Raw genomic sequence first — 13,579 nt, 5'->3', positions numbered from 1 at the left:
ACAATTTATCTTTGTGCTTTAAAATCTAATATTACAACGTATATAAAGAGAAAAAAGTTACATAATCGCACTATATAAGATGCTACTGACATTGGGAAAATACATCTAATCTCTAATCGAACTGTTTTTCCATCTAACTCACTCCTCATTTATTGTCCTGTCATTGTGTCTGTCTAATACTTCTATGTTTCTATTATTTCATTCATTTGTGTTTAAGTAGACACGTGCTCAGTCCTTGTACATGTGCATACATACATGTACATCTTCCCCTAATTCATATGTATTGCTGCATGGATGGTTGTGTTATCTGAGTGTGGCATTTCTTGATGGACTTTACATGTGCACAAATACTACTTACAAGCTGATATGAAGTCAATAACATATAGATGTATTTCTAGACAGAAAACGATGTTGATATGCGATGGGTAAGTTTGTTGATCGAGAATGGAGAGACTAAGACACAAATACTAAGAGATATAAAACAAGAGCACCGCCTTGTGGGTGCTGACGCTCATTTGATTTTTTTGTTTAATAGAAAAATTGTCCTACCCATAATTTTCTAAGTCCTAAAAGGGCCATAATTCTTGCAAAAAGCAGGATGAAGTTATGTTTCTTGATGTATAGAGTCAGCTTATGATGGTGAACAACTGTTGCAAGTTTCAAAGCAATAGCTTTGATCGTTTAGGAGAAAAGTTTACCTAAACATAAAACTTAACCAATAAATCTGATATTTTCTTAGTCCAAAAGGGGCCATAATTCTTGCAAAAAGCAGGACAGAGTTATGTTTCTTGCTGTACAGGGTCAGCTTATGATGGTGAACAAGTGTTGCAAGTTTTAAAGCAATAGCTTTGATAGTTTATGAGAAAAGCTGACATAAACATAAAACTTAACCAAGAAATCTGATTTTCTAAGTCCAAAAGGGGTAATTATTCTTGCAAAAAGCAAGATAGAGTTATGTTTCTTAATTTACATGGTCAGCTTGTGATGATGAACAACTGTTGCAAGTTTCAAAGCAACAGCCTTGATAGTTCAGGAGAAAAGTTGACCTAAACATAAAACTTAACCAAGAAATCTGATATTTCCTAAGTCCAAAAGGGGCCATAATTCTTGCAAAAAGCAGGATGGAGTTATGTTTCTTGCTGTACAGGGTCAGCTATTGATGGTGAACAAGTGTTGCAAGTTTCAAAGCAATACCTTTGATAGTTTAGGAGAAAAGCTGACCTAAACATAAAACTTAACCAGGCAACGCCGACTCCGACGCCGATTAAGTGATGACAATAACTCATCATTTCTTTTTCTTCAAAAAATCAGACGAGACAAAAATGATATTTGATGCCAAACAAACGGTGAACTGTAGAGAAAGGTTTATTACAAACTTGCAAGGCACAACTTAGTAATCTTAAATACTAAGTTTTAACGCTGTACAAGTGCCTCTTTCCAACATCTGAAAATGGGAAAAAATACAGCAAGACAAGCTACGTCCAAACAAAGCAGCCACTTATACAACAATACAGGAGTTAGGGGAACGTGTAAATTATGCACGTGTAAATCGACTGAGCATGTGCTATAAATGCAATATTTTATTTATTTATTTTGTTGGGTTTAACGTCGCACTGACACTTTTATAGGTCATATGGCGACTTACAAGCTTTGATGGTGGAGGAAGACCCCAGGTGCCCCTCCGTTAATTAGTTCATCACGAGCGGGCACCTGGGCAGAACCACCGACCTTCCGTAAGCCAGCTGGATGGCTTCGTCACATGAAGAAAAATTCAATAATAAAACAGAGTTAAATATATACTCCAAACATATATGAGCCGCGCCATGAGAAAACCAACATCCGCGCAGTCTGGTCAGGATCCATGCTGTTCGCTAACAGTTTCTCTAATTGCAATAGGCTTTGAAAGCGAACAGCATGGATCCTGACCAGACTGCGCGGATACGCAGACTGGTCTGGATCCATGCTGGTCGCAAATGCACTATGTTGGTTTTCTCATGACACGGCTCATATTACGAAGGAACGAACAGCGGCAAAACCACCACAAGGTGAGAATAAACTACAAGTAGTGCTCACTCTTTGAGAACGACCTACGGAGACACGGTCGCTCCCCAGTGGATCGGAAATACCTTTAACGGCACTTTCAAGTCACTTCATTGCTTTTTAAGAGAAGATATACTCCCATGCTGTATTTTGGTTGAGAAGGCGAATATTTCAAGAAAATAATCTTAAAATTTATGTCTTAACTAGTTGTAAAAAGTTCATAAAGAAACCATAAATCATATAAAGGGGTGAGACAATCTTAAGATCAAGTGACGAGATTATGATCATCCCTTTTACCCTCTATGCCAATAAATAAATCGCTCATTTATAAGCATACTTAAGCTTTTTTAATGTGAACTTTTATATCGTTGTATGGGACAAAACATTTATATAAATTTTGTGATGAACTCCGATTGATTTCATTGCGTCCAATATGTTTTCCTCTCTTTTTTGTTATTGTTCTTTTATGTGGTCTTTTCGTTATTGCTGATACACATCAGAATATGTTCAAACCTGGCCAACTCTTACTGACAGATTCAACGGATTTCTACGGTGTTCCGTTGGGGCCATCGCAGTTTCGCGTTGTCGTCCTAGGGGCGAAATCGCGAAAACGCGATATTTTTACGCGAAAACGCGATACCTTCACACGAAAACACGAAGCTATAAAGCGAAAACACGAAACAAAAAATATCGCGTTTTCGCGCTCATAATATCGTATTTTCGCGTTTTCGCCCTCGATTTGCCATCGTCTTTTCGTGTTTTCGCCTTCGTGGTAAGTAGGGCGAAAACGCGAAAACACGATATTGATAGCGCGAAAACGCGATATTTTTGCTTCGTGTTTTCGTGTGAAAGTATCGTGTTTTCGCATTTTCGCACAAAGGCGAAAACGCGAAAACACGATATTTTTATAGCGAAAACGCGAAAACACGATATTTTTATATCGAAATTTCGTCTTCCGGTTTGACTTGCGCAAACGCTTGAAAGACATTTCTAGAGCCCGTAAATTCCACCCCGATACATTTAAACCCCAACTTACGGTGTTCCTTGGCCACTTCGCCCCTTTCCCTTGGCCATTTTGACCCCTTTTTTCTTTTACTTTTTTCACACTACTGGTAGAAATAAAATAAAAACCCAAATCGCAAAATTATTAACGAGTTCTATTTCCAAAAAAAAATGTAAATAGCACGTAGGTTTGAGGTTTCGTGATCGTTGAGAATAAGGCCAGTGTTTTAAAAGCTCTCTCTATTATTTTATCCATACATTGGGTGTCGTTTTGTGTGTCGTTTGTCTGTCAGTCTTGTATCTGTCTTTGTGTCTGCCTGTCTGTCTGTTTATATATTTTATGTATGTTTGTATGGCATTTACTACAGATGGAGGTCTGCGGTAGTTTGTCCTTGAAATGAAAAAAATCCCCTGTGACAACTAGCGGAGCTAAAGCAACAAATTCAGGTTGTGAAAAATGTTTCATGACGATATGCCTGTGAAAGGGTCTTTAATAAATTCCGTGGAGCATTATTTGACCAGAGAAGTTCCATATAAGGAAAGTTAAAAAAAAAAAACATGGAAAAAAATTGGTAAAAGCGTGTTATATATTTGTATATCTTATGTGATTTCTTTTTTAGTGAAAACACATTTGAAATATGACTAATTTGTTTTATTGTTCCCGTTTTATTGACCTTCTCGGCCTTTCAAAAAGTGACCGAAAAGAATGTGAACGTTGATTTTAAAATAAACATTTATTAATTTCATTCTATTATTTTTTTATTTGGTTGTTTTTTTATTCATTTTTATTGACGTAGTCCTAGCTGTTCAATCCATTGCTAATCAATTATAAGTTTTAGACACATTTTCAATTACAAGACAATGCCTGGGTACCGTTGTAAAAATTGCATTATTTTTTTTATAAATAAGTGCCTTTAATTCAGTTAAAGGTATGGGTATATGCAAAGGGAACAATCTTAAGCACTAGTTCTGCCCCAGTTTTATTACCGAAAGTTTTTAAAGTAACTTTCTTGTTTTGAATAACATAAAATATACCCTAGACCCGTAATATATGATCAAAAATTATGTATGAATTATTGGTGTTCATGTGTTAAATAATTGCAATTGTCACTTTTTATGTAACAGTTGTAATGTTAAGATGTTGACAATGAAATGATTCCAATTATGTTTTAAAATCTGACATGAATTTAGTGTTTATTTCATAACATTTAAAATAAAGCACATAGAAATATACATTTAGTTGGCCTTATATTCCAAATTTATATATCATTAAATTCCAAACGTTGATAAGAGTTTTAATAAAATCTACAATGTAGAAATTTTTTTATCATTTCAAAAATGTTATATTTTTTTCAGCTACAAGTATTATCGAATATCTGTGCTTTTGCTTTCTAATATACGTACTTAATGTTTTCTCTGAAAAGGTCACTGTCCTACTGAATAACATCTTTATAAAATGCTTCTTCTATGTTAAAATAAAAATTTTTGGGCTATAAAAACTTTATGCGCTTGTTTCATACCAAATAAATGACCATAATATTATATCCTGACTGGAAATGTGGATCTATTGTCTGTACAAAAAAGAACCCTCCAAATACCCTAATTCGCGTCAAGTTAGACTTTTCCTAATGACGACTTTGATGTCCAAAGTTTGAAACTTTAAAGGGACCACACATTCTAACATGACTCGTCTGATTGAAGAAAAAATTTTATAGCAAATGAGTGTATTTATGCACGATGGGCGTACGTCGGGCGTAATAATTTCACGAGGGCCCAACCGAGTGTAAAAATAGTGTTAAAATACGGCTTTGGCATGAACTATTTTCCATGCTAATATGCCTTTAATATAAAACACTAGATAAAATATAGTAGCGCTCTTTAAACCATTAAACGTCACCGTACGTTAACGTGACATCATTTAGCGTAAGTGTTTCATCCGTATGTTAAGTGATTAACACAGCGAGCACCTGCGTATTTTATAATATCATCGAGGCGTGTTACACTTTTAGCTCAAAAACTATACTGCGGTGTCCCAGAAAGATCCGTTTTTATCAATCAGATGTTCGTAAAAATCCGTGTTGCACAATAATTTAAAATATTCATATAAAGCGTTAGCTTGTAAAAAAATTCTTTGATATTACGTCTAATTTTTTATTCAAATATTTCGATTTTTGATTTAATACGTTTATTGAGATCACTTCTTTCTTAATATTTTCATTTGTTCTTTTGTTTTAATATATTGTTTTATAGTCACATACTGTCTGCGCTATTCATCATTGTTTCTATTTTAAACAAATTTATTTCTAGTTTTTTCACACGCTCGCTAAGATTTCTTAAATTTTGATAGAAAAGTCACAAACTAGTTTCGCCGTGAAGGCTAAATCAGTGTGTCTAAAAATTTTAGCAACAAAAATACATTAGAAATTTACATATATATATTCTTGTATGTAGGTGTTACCAAACTGAAAACCATTTGTCTTTTATCATGAAGATTTTTAACATTTTCTATTTTTGTTGCTAAAAGTTGCTGATATTGGTAACTTTTTGTATCACCCCATTTTAAAAATCTTTTGTCGTAGTTTATTGTCCCTTCTCAGGGGAGGAACAGTATGGTAAACATGTCTCAATTGACTGAGCAGGTAAGGATACAAGGGTATCATCAAAGACATCTGAATTCCAGTAGGCCCCGCCATCTTGGACTCATGATTTCATTACAAAAAAAAATTATTTATTTAAGAAAGAAGTGATTAATAAATTTATTTCTGGTTATTTATTCACTTTTAAATATTTCTATTTGCCAATCTTTATATTGGATTGAAAAGTTCAAGGGGCATCTCGGTAGAAGAATCAAACAACAAAATCGTCGTGTATATAACATCAAACAACGAAATGTTGTTTGTACCAAAATATTTTTGCAATGGGATGTTTTAGAAGTTAAAACTCTTAAATTACGTATAAATTTGTGTATATGTGAAAAATCAATTAAACATCCCGTAAAGTGTACGTTTGTACAGAAATTACTTTTTCACGCACGGCTCGATTTTTTCCACTATAAATGGCACTGTACCTTCGATATTTTTTAACAAACAACAAACAACGATAAACATATAATACCGAAAGCTGAGTGAAGATAAATTATATGGCTACCGACTGGACGTTATCGTATCATAAACACACTTACTACTGCAAAATATTTCCTCTGTATGGTAAAAAAGTAAACAAATAACGCCATATTGAACTGCAAACAGCATTTTCCTCGCCTAAAAAGCAAGAAAATGCAAAAAACGTCCACCCCTTGATTCAATTAACGGAGGGCCATTTCAAATATACCAAGGTCATTATGCAATTACTTCAACGCTATTGCACCTACCTATCTCAAAGTTTACAAGCAAACATCGGCCATATGTAGTTAATGTCTATCTTATTTTTTTCCTTTTTTAAGTGACAAATGTGAAACATGGTCTGTTTTTCATGTCAGTGAAATAACTTCTTTGTTCATTAAGTGATTTTGAAATTAATTGTCAAATGTTCGCCATCAAAAGACCGTAATGCGACGATGTGTCGCATATAGGACTATATTTTCTAAATTTCAAACCATTGAAACCAATTATAATCGCAACTGCAGTTAAAAGGTGTGAAGATATGAACAGTAAATGGGGGTGTTTGGAGTGAAACGGCACCAGATCGAATCCACTAATTCTTTGTAGATCGCTTTCATGACACCGTCGCACAGTAAACAGCTCTGTTTTAGTTTTGTCTTTGTATTTGCCATAAACACATGCACTTTAAATGAAATTTGTCTTATTTTACTGAAAAATAACATTCTGCGAAAGACGTAAGTCCCCATTTTACAAGCAAAAGTGCCATTAGAGAAAAAGGGAGAGTTTATTACCTCACCTGGAAATTTAGTTCTCAAGTGAGTTTTTGTGTTCACCTGTGTCCATCAACAACAACAAAAAACCACTACTACTTTTATTAGTGTCAGATTACATAAGTTAATAATATGACCTTTTTTTTCAAAAAATATGCGTGTTTAGATGGGGACAGGCATAATAAAATTTTTCTTTAATTATATATGTAGTCATCCGTCGTTACAATTTGATGTTAACATGAGAGGTACATTTTTGGCCCAAATCTTAATGAAAAAAATTTGGGTCAGAATGATCCCCTCAATGGTCAATAGCATCTTGGACGAGTTCGATATTGGGTCATCTGGGCCCAAAAACTATGTCACCAGGTCAAATCAAAGGAAAAGGTTGTTAACAGTGTAGAGATCACAATTTGGCCCAATCTTAATGTAACTTGGTCTGGATATTCCCCTTAATAAAACCTTGGACAGTTCGACATTGGGTCTCGGGTTCAAAACTAGGTCCCCATGTCAAATCAATGGAAAACCTAGTTAACACTTGGGGGCCACATTTGGGACCAAATTTATTAATGAAACTTTTTTTCAAATGTGTTTTTGATGATTTTAGGTCGAGTTCAAATCTGGGTAAAATGGGTCAAAAATTTGGTCCTAAGCCAAATTAAAGGAAAAAACAAGTTAGACTCTTGAGGCAACATTAATAAACCCATATCGTAATGAAACTTTGTCAAAAATATTAATCTTGATATCTATAGGTGATTTTTAAATATGAGTCATTTGAGGTCAAAAACTAGGTCACCAGATAAAATTATAGGAAAAGCCTGTTAACTCTCCATCGGCCTAAACATGGCAATATCTCAATGCCTACCCCAACTACCTGCTGGATTTGATAATCATTTCTTTTACGTTTATACTTACCAAAATTTATACTTAGGGTTTACCAAATAACACACAGCTTTCGATATAAATGTGGGAAATTTCCCGATCATACGAAACAAAGACGAGGTACAACCCCGCGCCTTTTTTTAAAAAAACGGAAGTGGATTGAGCAAGACCTAGCAATGAAAACGCCCAAAATCCGCAAGGACTGATTCCCGGCGAGTGGTGCGTTATCACTTCAAATGTAAAATTTTTTCTAATTTGAGAAATTTAGAGGTAAATCTTAAACAAGTAGAAAACCAATGGTTGTACTATTCGCGCACGGTATTTGTAATGATAACATGTTTATGTTATTATTGAGGAAGGGGAAATCGGGTATTCGAGACAAAATAGTTGTACTACTTATGAATTTTGTTAACTGATTTACCATGAAGTAAACTTGAACTACTTTGAAAATCTTCTTGTAAAAAACCAATGGCCTAGGGCTTTGATATTTTAGTATGTAGCATCATCTAGTGGTCCTCTCCCAAAAATTGTTCAAATTCAAATATAAGCCCCGACCGGAGTTCCAAGTTTTACATAGACTTTATATGGGAAAAAAAAAATATTTAAATCTTCTGGTCTGAAACCACAACACTTAGACCTTTGATATTTGATTTGTAAATTGTATTATGGTCCTAACCAAAACTTGTTCAAATCGTACCCCTTGGGTGAAAAGAGGGGTCCCAAGTTTTATTTTAGACTAGCTTTAAAAATCTTCAAATGTCTGAAACCCATACGACCTAGGCTTTTGATATTTGGTATAATGCATTGTCTAGTAGTCCTCTACCAAAATTGTTCAAATTATGCCCTTGGGATTAAAAGAGGTCCACCCTGGGGTCAATTATTTTATTATGTGAGTTATATAGGTAAAAATACTTTAAAAAATCATCTGATCCTATTTCTAAGACTGTTTAATTATATTAACCCGATGACCCCAAGTAATATGATGTCACTTGACTGTGAACCTTTACTTACTTTCTTGTTTTTTAAGATACAGCCTTGAAATTTTTAAAACATACTCCCTTTTGCACACAAATTTTTAAAATGAATTTTATTGAGCAAAGGGAAAGTGCTTACTGACTTTCTTTTAAAATTTTTATCATCATTTTGACATTTGAAACTGTGCTTATATTACTCAGGTGAGCGTCCAGTTGTTGATAGATTTCATCTATTATTTACAAAACTATTAATTGGCTGTTTTGAAGGGAATACGATCTATGATAAAAAAATTTTGCTTTTTTCTAGCTTTCTTTGTAGGCTCCTACGTTGCACCCAAAAAGTCAACTTTAAAGTTGGGCCTATTTCGCCGTTTGCTTCAAAGAAACAGTTAGCCAAAATCACAGCAACAGATGTTGCTCAGAATACTTTCAACTTTCACTTTTCCCTTGATTTCTTGAGAGATACATGTCAATTGTCGTATAAAAAAGAACATAGAAGTTGGACTTTATACTTCATGAATCACAGGGAATTGAATTGAATTTATAAAACTTTTATAACAAATTAACATCTTTATTTTACTTTTTAAATAAAGGACAAGACCGGGCGAAACTGCCCACTCTCAGTAATTTTTTAGAACGAATTGCCTTTTATGGAATGTCATTTCTTTCTCAAGCAGTTAGTCAAGTTTTGCTTATTAGCCAGGTAAGCAAGTCGATGGCTTCAGCTGATGTATCCGGATTTCGCATTCCATCCAGTTCTATCATTTGAAGAAATCTTCCTTCTAGTTCTCGTCTATTTCCAGTGCTAGATGGAACGTCGCAGTTATCACCCAGGCACTCGCAGTCTGCCTCATCAACTGGGAATTTGTAGTCATAAGTTCCTGTCCGGTTGATAAAAATAGGTGGATAGCATTAAAGGTTACTAAATGAAAAAAAGTGCCTAGAGATATGGATCTGCGCTATATAAAAACATATTTTAGGGCATCATAACACATATCATAATTTTAAAAATGATGTTAACCAGATAGGTGGGACAGACTTTAGCACTAAAGTAAGGTCAACAACGGTAAATAGGTTTTTCAACACATGACCGTGGCATAATTTACATTCACACTGCTGTCACAATTCTGTGCACATAAAATAATGTCAGTGTTCCATTTTAACGAACATGACATTCCTTCAATTTCAGTTTATTTTACCCCTGTATTTTCAGTTTCAATACGGAGGTCGAATTAGAATATAATACGTTACGATTTTCTAGGGAAAGGTAATCTTTACGAAGGCAGTCAACTTCGGTTGAACACGGAACGTTGCTAGAGTCATTTTAATATGGTTGGCAATATAAAAGACCAAACAAACTGCCATCAAGGTTTCGAATCCCATCCGACGGTTGATTTTTTTTAGAATAACTAACTCCACTTTAGTTGCAGTTAAATACTGACATCTGTTTTGCATGTTTTTATCAAATCATTGACGTATGAAGTCGTATCTATTCCACAGTCCATTCACTTTTCTTGCTAACTTATTGTATGTACGCAACTTTTGTTGGGTCATTGTTAAGCTAACTTGGGAACTATTCCGCAGTGTTGACACGGGTATACATTTTTAGATCATAATTACAAGAGCAGAATAAATACTTAAAAAGTTCGTTTTTTTTTCCCTTTTCACTCAGTTTAAAAGGTTTATTGCGGCAAGACCATAATTAATTCGTTTACCATATAATTCTGGGTACAAATGTAAAATGTTGGCTTTTAAAAAGGTGTTCCTTCCCCTGTCTGCCTCCCTTTTTAATGTGTTTCCACTCTGCCGTAAATTTAAATCCAATTCATGCTGAATAAGTTGCATAAAACAGAATCTGACGCAACTTCTGCAACAAGAAACAAACACGATAACAATTATAACTGAAAAAAAAGTAATACAAAAAGTAAAACTGGCAATTGTTTTGCAGCGCGACCATGTATTGTCCACATAATATGACATAAGTCTATCAAAACATTACATTTACAAAATAAGTTTCTGTTCCATAAACCCTTTTTTTAAGCATGCTCGGATCCGTGGCACCCACCGCAGTCGACTGTCCCGCGACCACTATTCTTTCAACATTGAGCAATTGAGGAATATGTTAAAAAAATATCTAAGGTACTAAGCAACCATCAAGGTACGTAGTGACTTGCTAGAGATTTTTTGAGTGCCGATTTGTGGGAAAGACACGTTTTTGACAACACTTTTTTTATCTAAAACATTGGAACATAGATAAATTTAACTCGAACATTTAGCTGTTAGCCTTGTATCACATAGCCATTGTGTGTCGATATGTATTTGAAACGGCATGTATCGATATTATTCGATCTTCTGTGTTTCGACATCCTTAGTAAGAACGATCATTTATGACAATTTAAGGAAATTTTATAACTATGAAAATAAAGAGCATGACCAGAGAAAATACAGAAGATTTCAAAATTTTATATCGTGAATTCTATAAATGTAATTACAATAAATATGTCTGAGAAGGAGCTCAATATGAATATTTCAGGGGCAAATAATTCCGCTAGGCTGGACAAACATTTCAAGATGCGCAAGTTCACATCCTGATGAATATAAATGAAAGGTTTTTGATTCTTTCAACAGAACTCTTTTATTAGGACTGGTGTGTAAAAATCACGAAATGGGCAGGCTTTTTGCTATTTCAAGGACAATAACTCTGCTTAAAAACATAAGGTGTCGTCTGACGAAATTAGGCATGCGAGTCCTCATAAGATAAAAATCGTGATTTACAACTGATATGATTTACTGTAGGGATGGGTGCACCCTAGCGCGTCGCCAACTTTCATGTGGTTTATCTTAAACATATACATTTTACAACGGGCTGCAAAGCAACGTTCACAAGTTGGCACGGTATTACAGGCGATTGTTGTCTTAAAAGCGGAAGAAACAGGATGGCTCAGAGAAACCAAACGTTCTGGAATATGTAAAACAACCAAAATCAATACACCAGAACTGGAGTAGAACCTAACACGGATTCAGAACTAAAACCCCTTCACCACTGCCCTAAGCAGACATTTAATATTAAAATAGGTAAGATTAATAATCAATGGGAACCGGGCAATGTTTAAAACAGAGCTGCCCGGGGGTCAGCAACGCTTGACTATTCAACAGCCTTGTCAACAGAAACACGTCGAAAAAGGAGCATAATTCTGTAAAACTGCATAACAGTGTTATGGAACATGTTCACTGTATGTTAGATCATCACAATGAACAAATGTGTGAAGTTTCAAGTCATTCCCATTAGTGAGTAATAAAAAAACAATTTACCTATAAAACTTAACAAAGTCGGGACTCCGAAGACGAAGCATGTGCCAATCCAAAAGACCAAATTTTTTCTTTGAATAGTGGAGCTACTATCTTCAACCTTATAACGAAACTTACAATTGAATTCCGTCTGTGTTGAGAAAATCCCTTGCTTTTCCATTTGACAAAATTTATCTTTCCATGCCGCTATGCATCTTTGATGTCACTGTCGCCACCAACACTCATATCCTCTAAAAATTAGGAAACAATAATGTGTATGCAAATTTAAAACTTGAAGTCGCCAAATCTTTTCAATCACTGTTTATACCGATTTATTTGTTTGCTGGTTTGAATTTGGGGGTTTTAAATTAACGCGCTTTCAGCATTTCGCTAATCAGTTTACCAGTACTAGTTGCTGAATTTTTTCAAGTACCTGACAAGTTTCTTTTCACAGGAAATTTATTTTAGCTTATCTCACGCATTTCAAAAGAACCAGTGCAAACGCAGGCATGATATCAAAACCACCCGCCTGCTGGAATCTTCAGTTTCAATGATTCAATTGTTAAAGCCCATTAAGTCGGCTCTTACGATGCGCGCACGGCTTCAAGGTGGTTGCGTTCTGTTCATTTTTTCTTAAAGGGAGCCCAAAACCACAAGGGTTATACCAGTTTGTGTAGCGATCTTACAAGTATTTGGACAAGGTATATTATATGAACAAAATTGAACAAGATGTGTCCGAAAAACACTATTCCCCTCAAGCAACCTTTTCGTTAAACAGTTATGTTTTATGGGTCAGATTAAAGTTTCACTATTTAGGGTCACGGTGACCTTTACCTTTAACCTAGTAAAGGTTTCAAGGCAGTTGACGGATGTGGAGATCAACAGGGTCATTACTTTAATTGAATTTTTAATCCCCAGGTGGAAGCGTTTTCATTTTATGAGCAATGTAAAAATTTTTTTTACACAGACGGACTGGCGGAATGACAGAACCAAAACAATATGCTCCCGATCATTCGATCGGGGAGGGGTGTAAAAAGTATTGTGACGCATTTCAGCTCAAATTCAAAGAACAATAACGTATTGCATTCTGGGCACTTTTACTAACCTGGTTTTGTAGCGAGCTGCCAACGAAACACTTCGTTCACCAGCCATATCGTCACCATGATACTATCTGAATGTTTTTTGATATCTCCACAACAACATTTTAACGTTCCCGCATCCATCCTGATACACCGTGGAACCCCCTTATATAATAAACGTTTAAAAAGAATTTACAACTATTGGCTAAAACTATACTTTATTTAACGCGGAATGTTCAGTAACCTACACTGATATCCAAGGCTTGATTTTGGTATAGTTTTCGGTCCTTAAGGATCATTGATCTCAACACATAGGTTAGTACAATACAGTTTAGTAGAATCTGTAAAAATAAATCAAAGCCTTGAAATGTTGATGGGTTTCGGGGTTTTTGGTAGATTTATTTTCTGTTTAAATGCCAGTCTATGAAAATACATGAATGAGAAAC

The sequence above is a fragment of the Mercenaria mercenaria genome, chromosome 3, assembly GCF_021730395.1.
Source record: "Mercenaria mercenaria strain notata chromosome 3, MADL_Memer_1, whole genome shotgun sequence".
Lineage (NCBI taxonomy): Eukaryota > Metazoa > Mollusca > Bivalvia > Venerida > Veneridae > Mercenaria > Mercenaria mercenaria.
Note: the sequence above shows the minus strand (reverse complement) of the source record.